A 9635-nucleotide genomic window follows, 5' to 3' on the forward strand; every position below is an offset into this window, starting at 1 on the left:
TCAGTCAGCTCACATTTCGAAATATCGCGGTTTTTATATTCACATTAAATACCCTATTTTTTGGCGTTTTTATTCTAAACTGGGTTCGTCTGGTGTCCGAAATTCAACCACTTTTAAAACGCTATTTTCCACTTTAATAAATAAATAGACAAAAGAACTGTTTAAACCAAATACATATGTATGTTTCATCAATATTGGTGGACAACAACATACTTAAAAGTGTATCACAAACAAACGTGTGGCCTATTTATATAGAAGATTTTGGGTATTTGAAACTTTTTTTAGCATGAAACTGGTCTATGTAAACATATGTATGTTTGTTTTGAGTATAATAATTCTGGTGGATGTTTTGGAATATTTGTCTGAACTTTCAAGAGTGTTGTTTGAAAATTTGACTCTTTTAGCTTTGTCTTAAATAAAATTTTGTATTCAGAAAATTCTAAATAAAAATTTAACACTGCACATTCAAGGCATTTCAAAAAATTTTTCGAATTTCGACAGAAAAAGTGTTAAGACTACATATGTGTCAAGCTATCTTAAAAATGTCTGTACGTTCCTCATCGGTAACTTATGCCGTTGCGGTATGAGTTCCGAATTCGGCAAATAATGTTCAGTGGGCACAGTTATATGTATGTAGTTATATAACCTTAAATATGTATATATGTGCGAATCTAAACCTCTTGCACAAAGTTTGTTTTATACGAGGGTGGGTCAGAAAGTCCGTGCCTTTTTTGTATAAAATATTATTTTATTTTTCAATATAGTCTCCTTTGAGCTCAATGAACTTTGTCCAACGTTTCTCCAATTTTTTATTTATCCCTTCCAAAAAATAAGAATAGTCGAGGCCATCAAAATAGGTATTTTTTGTTGAAGTCAAATCTCTTTCAGGTATGGAAACAAGAAATAGTCACTAGGGGCTAAATCCGTAGAAAAAGGCCGGGTCAGGGAGCAATTCGTAGCCCAATTCATGGATTTTTGCCATGGAAACTGTGAGCAAACGCGGCACCCGTCTTTCGGAAAATATTCTCATAGCCAAGTGATAATTCAAAATGCCTATGAATAAATGAAGCAGCTTGTTCAAATTTTGACAGGAGAAAACTGACAGATGCTTGTTGACATGAGCCCTTTCACTTAAAAGCCGATATATTCAAAAAGTCGCGGACTAATTGACCCACCCTCGTATTTTTTCATATACACATTTTTTAACTGCTACTTCTTGTAGTTGTTGTAACTTCGTCACGTTCATCATCGGCATCAGTTGTAAGCGAGCGTTTTTTCGTTTTTCGGTTGCCTACGTGTCAATATGTAGTTATACTTATCTACTTTTATAAATGAATACTCAAACTGTCCTGGGTATAACTTGCTTCTCAACACTTGAAGAGACGGTCATCTTGTCAGTCAGTCGTCATGGTTGGGCACGTTCTTAAGTCCTTAAAAAGTATTTTACTCCTACACAGACTAACACGCATGTTTTGTTTCTTTTATATTTAACATTTTCTTATTTCTGAATCGTACAATAAGTTTAACATTTGTTTTTTTTTTTTTTTTTGTTATTTTAGGATCAATGGTATTTTTTTAGCTGTATTACATATTTCATAAACAAATTTAAATCCAATTGAAAGTATGAAACATATTTTTATTTAAGACGGCTTTTTTTCATAATGGGCGTGTTTTCGATTCATTAATATTTAATACTAGTTCACTATTCAGAGATATTTAGAGTTGGAACCTAACTTATATACACATCCCAATTTGTATGGATCCAACGTACTTAAGTTGTCGGCAAAAAATACTAAAACGATAGATGCGTTCGTTAATGCAATAAATTTGAGCATCATTGAAGCAGCAACTTTCTAAATATTGCAACGTAATACTAAATTAAGCTTTGCCAACACTTTGCATTAAAAAACCTTTGACTTAAATCACGTTATTTTTCATGTTTTCCTGGATATGTTCATATTTTTTTTAAGGAAACAATAATTGGGGAATTCAAACGGTCCTATCAGGTCGTATTGTCATAATGTCATAAAATAATTTTTTTAGTTTAAATAAATTTTTGTTGGGTTTCAAACAAAAAAGTTATAAACTAATAAGACTTTGTTTGCAGCACACCAAGAATATGTTTAAACTAAAAAAATATTTTACGACATTATGACAATACGACCTAATAGCAGACCGTTTGAATCCCTCAAATATTTGTATTTTCATGGTATATTTTTATCACATCAACAAATTCATTTAAATATTTTATTAAAATAGCATTAAGTGCATATTTGATCCAAGAGTTTATAAAAATGTGAGTTCTATAACTGAATCGTTCTCTCTCATTAATCAATCAAATTCATTAAAAACCACAAAATCTACAACACAATATTCCGTATTTATTTCGATAATTAAAATTTACGAAGAAAATGTATTATTTTAAAAAGAAGGCTACCGCCGATTATTCACTCAGCATATTTTATTTGCGGTTCCGTGACAAAATATTGAGAAGTTAAGGTACTTCTATACAATTATAGTAGAATAAAACAAGCAAAATTTCCTCACCCATAATAAAAAGCCCCAACAAATTGAAGAACACATCCGCAGAAATAGTTTAATGATAATTCGAAACAAAAATCATCAAATAAAAAACTAGTTCATAGCTCTTTTGTAACGCTTCCATAAAATGTTTTCTTAAACATTTTGTTTAAAATAAAAATATAATTTTAGCTTGACAATTCTTGACAAACCTTAAAATAACTTGATAATCATGCCTATTCAAGGCAAGCCTAAGTGCGATACATTTAAATATAAAAAACAGATTTAAATTATTTTAAAATAAAAATCATTTTCAGAAAATATATATCGATGGCTTAATCAGCCCAATTATGAAAAAAAATCCCCGGGAGTTTTTTCTCTTTTCTCATTTTTCCTATTAAAATTCTATGTTAAAAAAACGAAAAGGGAAAAAACTCCCGGGGAGGATTTTTTTTAATAATTGGGCTGAATATAAATAAGGCGTAACTCGATTTTTTGTTACTCTACAGGAGAAGGAATAAAATCTATAAAAGTTTTAATGCTAAATTTTTAATAAGAACACATCACATTTTATTTCTCACAAGTTCCCTAAATTCAGCAGAGCACATACGATTGTAGTATCGGTTAAACAGTTAAACACAACCAGAATCATTTTTCATCGGCCACTGTAACTTTTGAATCGATAAAAATATTTTAGATTTTGTTATGGAGAGATATTTTCCCAAATGTTTATTAGGTACTAGCTGACCCGACAGACGTTGTCCTGTTCTACACGCAGAGAAAAAATATAATTGGGCATGGTTACTGTAACCATATTTTTTTTCTCTGCGTGTAGTTAAAAAAATGCTTGTGTTCGATTTGTGAATTTGTGAAAAGCGGTTTGAAAAGGGTAAAAATTGTTAAAAAGAAAAAAAAAACGTATTATTGAATGATCATTTTTATTCATATAGGACATAGAATAAAATATACATAGAAGCACATATTTTGAGTTTTTATATAAGTAATGGAATATTGGTCTGAAAAATGAGTGTCACAGATCGAGCTCCTTTTCTTGATTAAACGCTTATTGGCCAAGTTATTAGCGAATTTAGATATTTTGAGTTTTTATATAAAAAATCGATTTTTAATCAGAAATGTGAGTGATCACAGATCAAGCTCCTTTTCTTGATTAAACGCTTATTGGCCACGTTATTAGCGAATTTATATATTTTGAGTTTTTATATAAAAAATTGAATTTTGGTCTGAAAAATGAGTGATCACAGATCGAGCTCCTTTTCTTGATTAAACGCTTATTGGCCAAGTTATTAGCGAATTTAGATATTTCGAGTTTTTATATAAAAAATCGATTTTTAATCAGAAATATGAGTGATCACAGATCGAGCACTTTTTCTTCATTAAACGCTTATTGGCCAAGTTATTAGCGAATTTAGATATTTCGAGTTTTTATATAAAAAATTTAATTTTGGTCTGAAAAATGAGTGATCACAGATCGAGCTCCTTTTCTTGATTAAACGCTTATTGGCCAAGTTATTAGCGAATTTAGATATTTCGAGTTTTTATATAAAAAATCGATTTTTAATATGAGTGATCGCAGATCGAGCACTTTTTCTTCATTAAACGCTTATTGGCCAAGTTATTAGCGAATTTAGATATTTCGAGTTTTTATATAAAAAATCGATTTTTGGTCAGAAATATAAGTGATCACAGATCGAGCACTTTTTCTTGATTAAACGCTTATTGGCCAAGTTATTAGCGAATTTAGATATTTCGAGTTTTTATATAAAAAATCGATTTTTGGTCAGAAATATAAGTGATCACAGATCGAGCACTTTTTCTTGATTAAACGCTTATTGGCCAAGTTATTAGCGAATTTAGATATTTCGAGTTTTTATATAAAAAATCGATTTTTAATATGAGTGATCGCAGATCGAGCACTTTTTCTTCATTAAACGCTTATTGGCCAAGTTATTAGCGAATTTAGATATTTCGAGTTTTTATATAAAAAATTGAATTTTGGTCTGAAAAATGAGTGATCACAAATCGAGCTCCTTTTCTTGATTAAACGCTTATTGGCCAAGTTATTAGCGAATTTAAATATTTCGAGTTTTTATATAAAAAATCGATTTTTAATATGAGTGATCGCAGATCGAGCACTTTTTCTTCATTAAACGCTTATTTGCCAAGTTATTAGCGAATTTAGATATTTCGAGTTTTTATATAAAAAATTGAATTTTGGTCTGAAAAATGAGTGATCACAGATCGAGCTCCTTTTCTTGATTAAACGCTTATTGGCCAAGTTATTAGCGAATTTAGATATTTCGAGTTTTTATATAAAAAATCGATTTTTAATATGAGTGATCGCAGATCGAGCACTTTTTCTTCATTAAACGCTTATTGGCCAAGTTATTAGCAAATTTAGATATTTCGAGTTTTTATATAAAAAATCGATTTTTGGTCAGAAATATAAGTGATCACAGATCGAGCACTTTTTCTTGATTAAACGCTTATTGGCCAAGTTATTAGCGAATTTAGATATTTTGAGTTTTTATATAAAAAATCGATTTTTAATATGAGTGATCACAGATCGAGCACTTTTTCTTCATTAAACGCTTATTGGCCAAGTTATTAGCGAATTTAGATATTTTGAGTTTTTATATAAAAAATCGATTTTTAATCAGAAATATGAGTGATCACAGATCGAGCACTTTTTCTTCATTAAACGCTTATTGGCCAAGTTATTAGCGAATTTAGATATTTCGAGTTTTTATATAAAAAATTGAATTTTGGTCTGAAAAATGAGTGATCACAAATCGAGCTCCTTTTCTTGATTAAACGCTTATTGGCCAAGTTATTAGCGAATTTAGATATTTCGAGTTTTTATATAAAAAATCGATTTTTAATCAGAAATATGAGTGATCACAGATCAAGCTCCTTTTCTTGATTAAACGCTTATTGGCCAAGTTATTAGCGAATTTAGATATTTTGAGTTTTTATATAAAAAATCGATTTTTAATCAGAAATATGAGTGATCACAGATCGAGAACTTTTTCTTGATTAAACGCTTATTGGCCAGGTTATTATCGATTTAAGCTATTGTGAGTTTTTATATAAGTAATCGAATTTTGGTCTGAAATATGATTGATCACAGACCGATGTATTTTGCAGATGTATTTAATAAGTGGGCGTATTAGTGGACGGGGACTAATTTTATTTATGTAAAAACTTTTGCGGACTATGTATTGCGAACATTAAAAAAAAATTTGTTAAATCGGTCAAGGCGTCCTACGATTTTAGATACATATATCGAAAAAAAATGGCGTGGTCAATTCTTCTTTCAGTAAAAACTTAAATTGGATTACTATGATCATTTAAACAAAAAATTAGCCAAATCGAGTAGCCGTTTTCCGATTTTAGATAAATCGAAAAAGTGGGCGTAAACGTGGGTGTGGTCAATTTTTCATTCCGTAAAAACCTAAGTTGGGCTATGACCAACTTTCTAAAAGAAAATTGTCTAAATTCGGCCGTTCTATACTGATGCAATTACCAACGAACGACATTTGATTTTTGTTTATATAGATTTAATTTTTATTGATATGTGTGCAAAATATATATATTTTTTTAAAGGATCATAAAGCCGAACAAATACAATGTGAAAAATAATGCATTATAAGTGTTATTTAATGGTCGTAATAATTGAATGCAGATAAGAAAAGGGCAACATTGTTTTGAGTTTGGACGACATGCATGCCTTTAAGTCTTTATGCTATATATTTCAAGCCTATAATGAATTTTCTAATTTATATGTGTATGAAAAATCACATTTTAAGTTAGTCTTTTTTGCTAAATCGGTCCATCGATTTTTGATTAACCCAGCAGCTTAATTGGTAGTCAATATATCGCTTAGAGATCGCCACGTATGTGCTCTTTGTAGTCCATAGATAAATCAATTGGTTACTTTATACATCCGGTAATCTAGAGTGAAGTCAATTGTCACTTAAGTGTCTCTATGCAATCTATAATTAAAACTTGCTCCTATTTGTTAGTGATACATATAAACTGGTTTTAAACAAATTGTATTGATACAATTCTCATATAGTTTACTTTCTTTTTGCTTAAGTATATAATTATATGTATATCCAAGGTAACCTAGCGTGAAGTCATATATTACTTTAGTGCTTATAAGTAATCAAACTTAAACTTTATAAAGAAGTTATTTTACCCACCAGATGTTATCTATTGGAGAGTAGTCGGATGAAGATTTGTTTAGATTCCGCTTAGCACCTGTACATATTAATTAGTAACTAGTTAGGTAGCTAGTAATGTAACTAACTCTATGTAACCGGTATGTGAATCCAATGTCTTGACTACTCCGGACCAGCTGTTATACAGTCATATTTCTAAGCTAGAACACGCATATGTTAAAATAACTAGTCTCGTAGCTATTTATGTAGGTAACTAGTGGTCAACTTAAATTATAGATACAATCACCAGTTATAGATACAATCACCAGATACAGTCACCCAGAACTGCTGAGTTATTTTTTATGAAATCGCATTCATACATACCACATGATGTTTATGTCTGGCTGTGGTTACCAGAGTGTATATATGTATGTATATTGTGTGAAACATCAATTGAATAACATAAAATTATTATTAGGCTCCTTTCATACACCCACAACAACATGGTGAGACGATATTAAATGAAAATGTTGTAGGTACATATATAGTATGTCGGTTTGTAAGACGGGTTCTAGAAGTGTGACTGAATTCTTATTTATTAAACACATTGTACACTGTGTGATATTAGAATAAAGGCATACTAGAAAAATGTTCATCAACCCTTTTGACCCTAGCGTTGGCCATGGTCGATATGTAACAATCATCGTTGAGGTGTAATTTATAGCAATTTAAAAATGTGTCAGATGTTGTAAAAATAAACCTTTTAACGCATTTTAGATCAATATATTTTATTTTTTTTTTCAAAATTACAAAAAATAATTATTTTTTAAATATTTGCTAAAAAATTGTCTTATTCGTATGATAGATGATAATATTTAAAGAAAATACTCTGAAGTGTATTCTATTATACTGCATCACTAAAAATAAGATTACGGACATTGAGTTTTGGCCAAACAATGCAATGAATAAGAAACAAAACATAAATTCTTATAAATGATACACAAGGACACTTTCTTAAGTCTAGTGCAATTGCTATTGCCAAAACAATTCGCTGCCGAAAGTGTTAAAAACTTATGGAACAAAAAATAAAATATTAAAATTAAAATATTATATATCTTCTATATAAATAAAAATCAAATGTCATTCGTTGGTAATTGCATCAGTAGAGAACGGCCAAACCAATTTAGACAATTTTTTTTTTAAATGTTGGTCATAGCCCAACTTAGGTTTTTATGGAATGAAAAACTGACCACACCCACTTTTTTCGATTTATCTAAAATCGGAAAACGGCTACATCGATTTGGCTAATTTTTTGTTTAAATGATCATAGTAATCGAATTTAAGTGATCAATCATATTTCAGAGCAAAATTGGATTACTTATATAAAAACTCACAATAGCTTAAATCGATAATAACCTGGTAAATAAGCGTTTAATCATGAAAAGGAGCTCGATTTGTGATCACTCATATTTCTGACCAAAAATCGATTTTTTATATAAAAACTCAAAATATCTAAATGCGCTAAAAACTTGGCCAATAAGCGTTTAATCATGAAAAGGAACTCGATCACTGATCACACATATTTCTTAACAAAAATCGTTTTTTCACATAAAAACTCAAAATATCTAAATTCGCTAATAACTTTGCCAATAAGCATTTAATCAAGAAAAGGAGCTCGATCTGTGATCACTCATATTTCTGACCAAAAATAAATTTTTCATATAAAAACTCAAAATATCTGAATTCGCTAATAACTTGGCCAATAAGCGTTTAATCAGGAAAAAGAGCTCGATCTGTGATCACTTATATTTCTTAACAAAAATCGATTTTTTATATAAAAACTCAAAATATCTAAATTCGCTAATAACTTGGCCAATAAGCGTTTAATCAAGAAAAGGAGCTCGATCTGTGATCACCAGGGAAACCAAAATATGCAAATGCATGTTTTTTCTGGTGAGTCTAATGAGCACATGGATAAGATATTTACACGTTTCAGAACTATTTAAGAATTTTGGCATCGATTTGTTAGTGCATATTTTACCCATAAATACATATTTTTGCATATATTTGTTTTAAGAGCATATTTATGTCATATTTTGCGTTTTTAGAGCATATTTTACTGTTTAATAGCATATTTTGAGTTTATCAAAAACAAATATTGTCTTACTTATTTTTCGCTGTTGTGTTACAGGTTTTTACTTCCTTTGTTTAAAATTCAAAATTGAAAAATAGATGGCTTTTCACCAAAAAAAAAAATTTAAAAAACAGAAATTTTTTTAAAATTTTAAATAACTTGTTTTAATATAAAATAAGCACTATTTTAATAATAGCTTCATCTAAATATCAAATTTTAGTTCTAATTCAAACTTAACCGTTCTAAGTGTTAAAGAAATATTGTCTTTTAAATTTGCTCCTGTAACATCAGTTGATGTCGAAAGAACATTTTCTATGTTTAAAAATGTTTTCAGATCCAATAGACAACGATTTTTATTTGAAAATTTATGTAAATTTTTTTTGGTTAAAAATTTTGTAAAAGTTTGTTTTTTTAAGAGCATATTTTTTAAATTTTAAGAGCATATTTTAAAGTTTTTACTGCATATTTAAAGCGCCTAAAACGCTTTTTTTAGAGCATATTTCCGGTTTCCCTGGTGATCACTCATATTTCTGACCAAAAATTTATTTTTTATATAAAAACTCAAAATATCTAAATGAGCTAATAACTTTGCCAATAAGCGTTTAATAAGGAAAAAGAGCTCGATCTGTGATCACTCATATTTCTTAACAAAAATCGATTTTTTATATAAAACCTCAAAATATCTAAATTCGCTAATAACTTGGCCAATAAGCGTTTAATCAAGAAAAGGACCTCGATCTGTGATCACTTATATTTCTGACCAAAAATCGTTTCATATAAAAACTCAAAATATCTAAATT

This window comes from Calliphora vicina, chromosome 5 (genome assembly GCF_958450345.1).
Source record: "Calliphora vicina chromosome 5, idCalVici1.1, whole genome shotgun sequence".
Lineage (NCBI taxonomy): Eukaryota > Metazoa > Arthropoda > Insecta > Diptera > Calliphoridae > Calliphora > Calliphora vicina.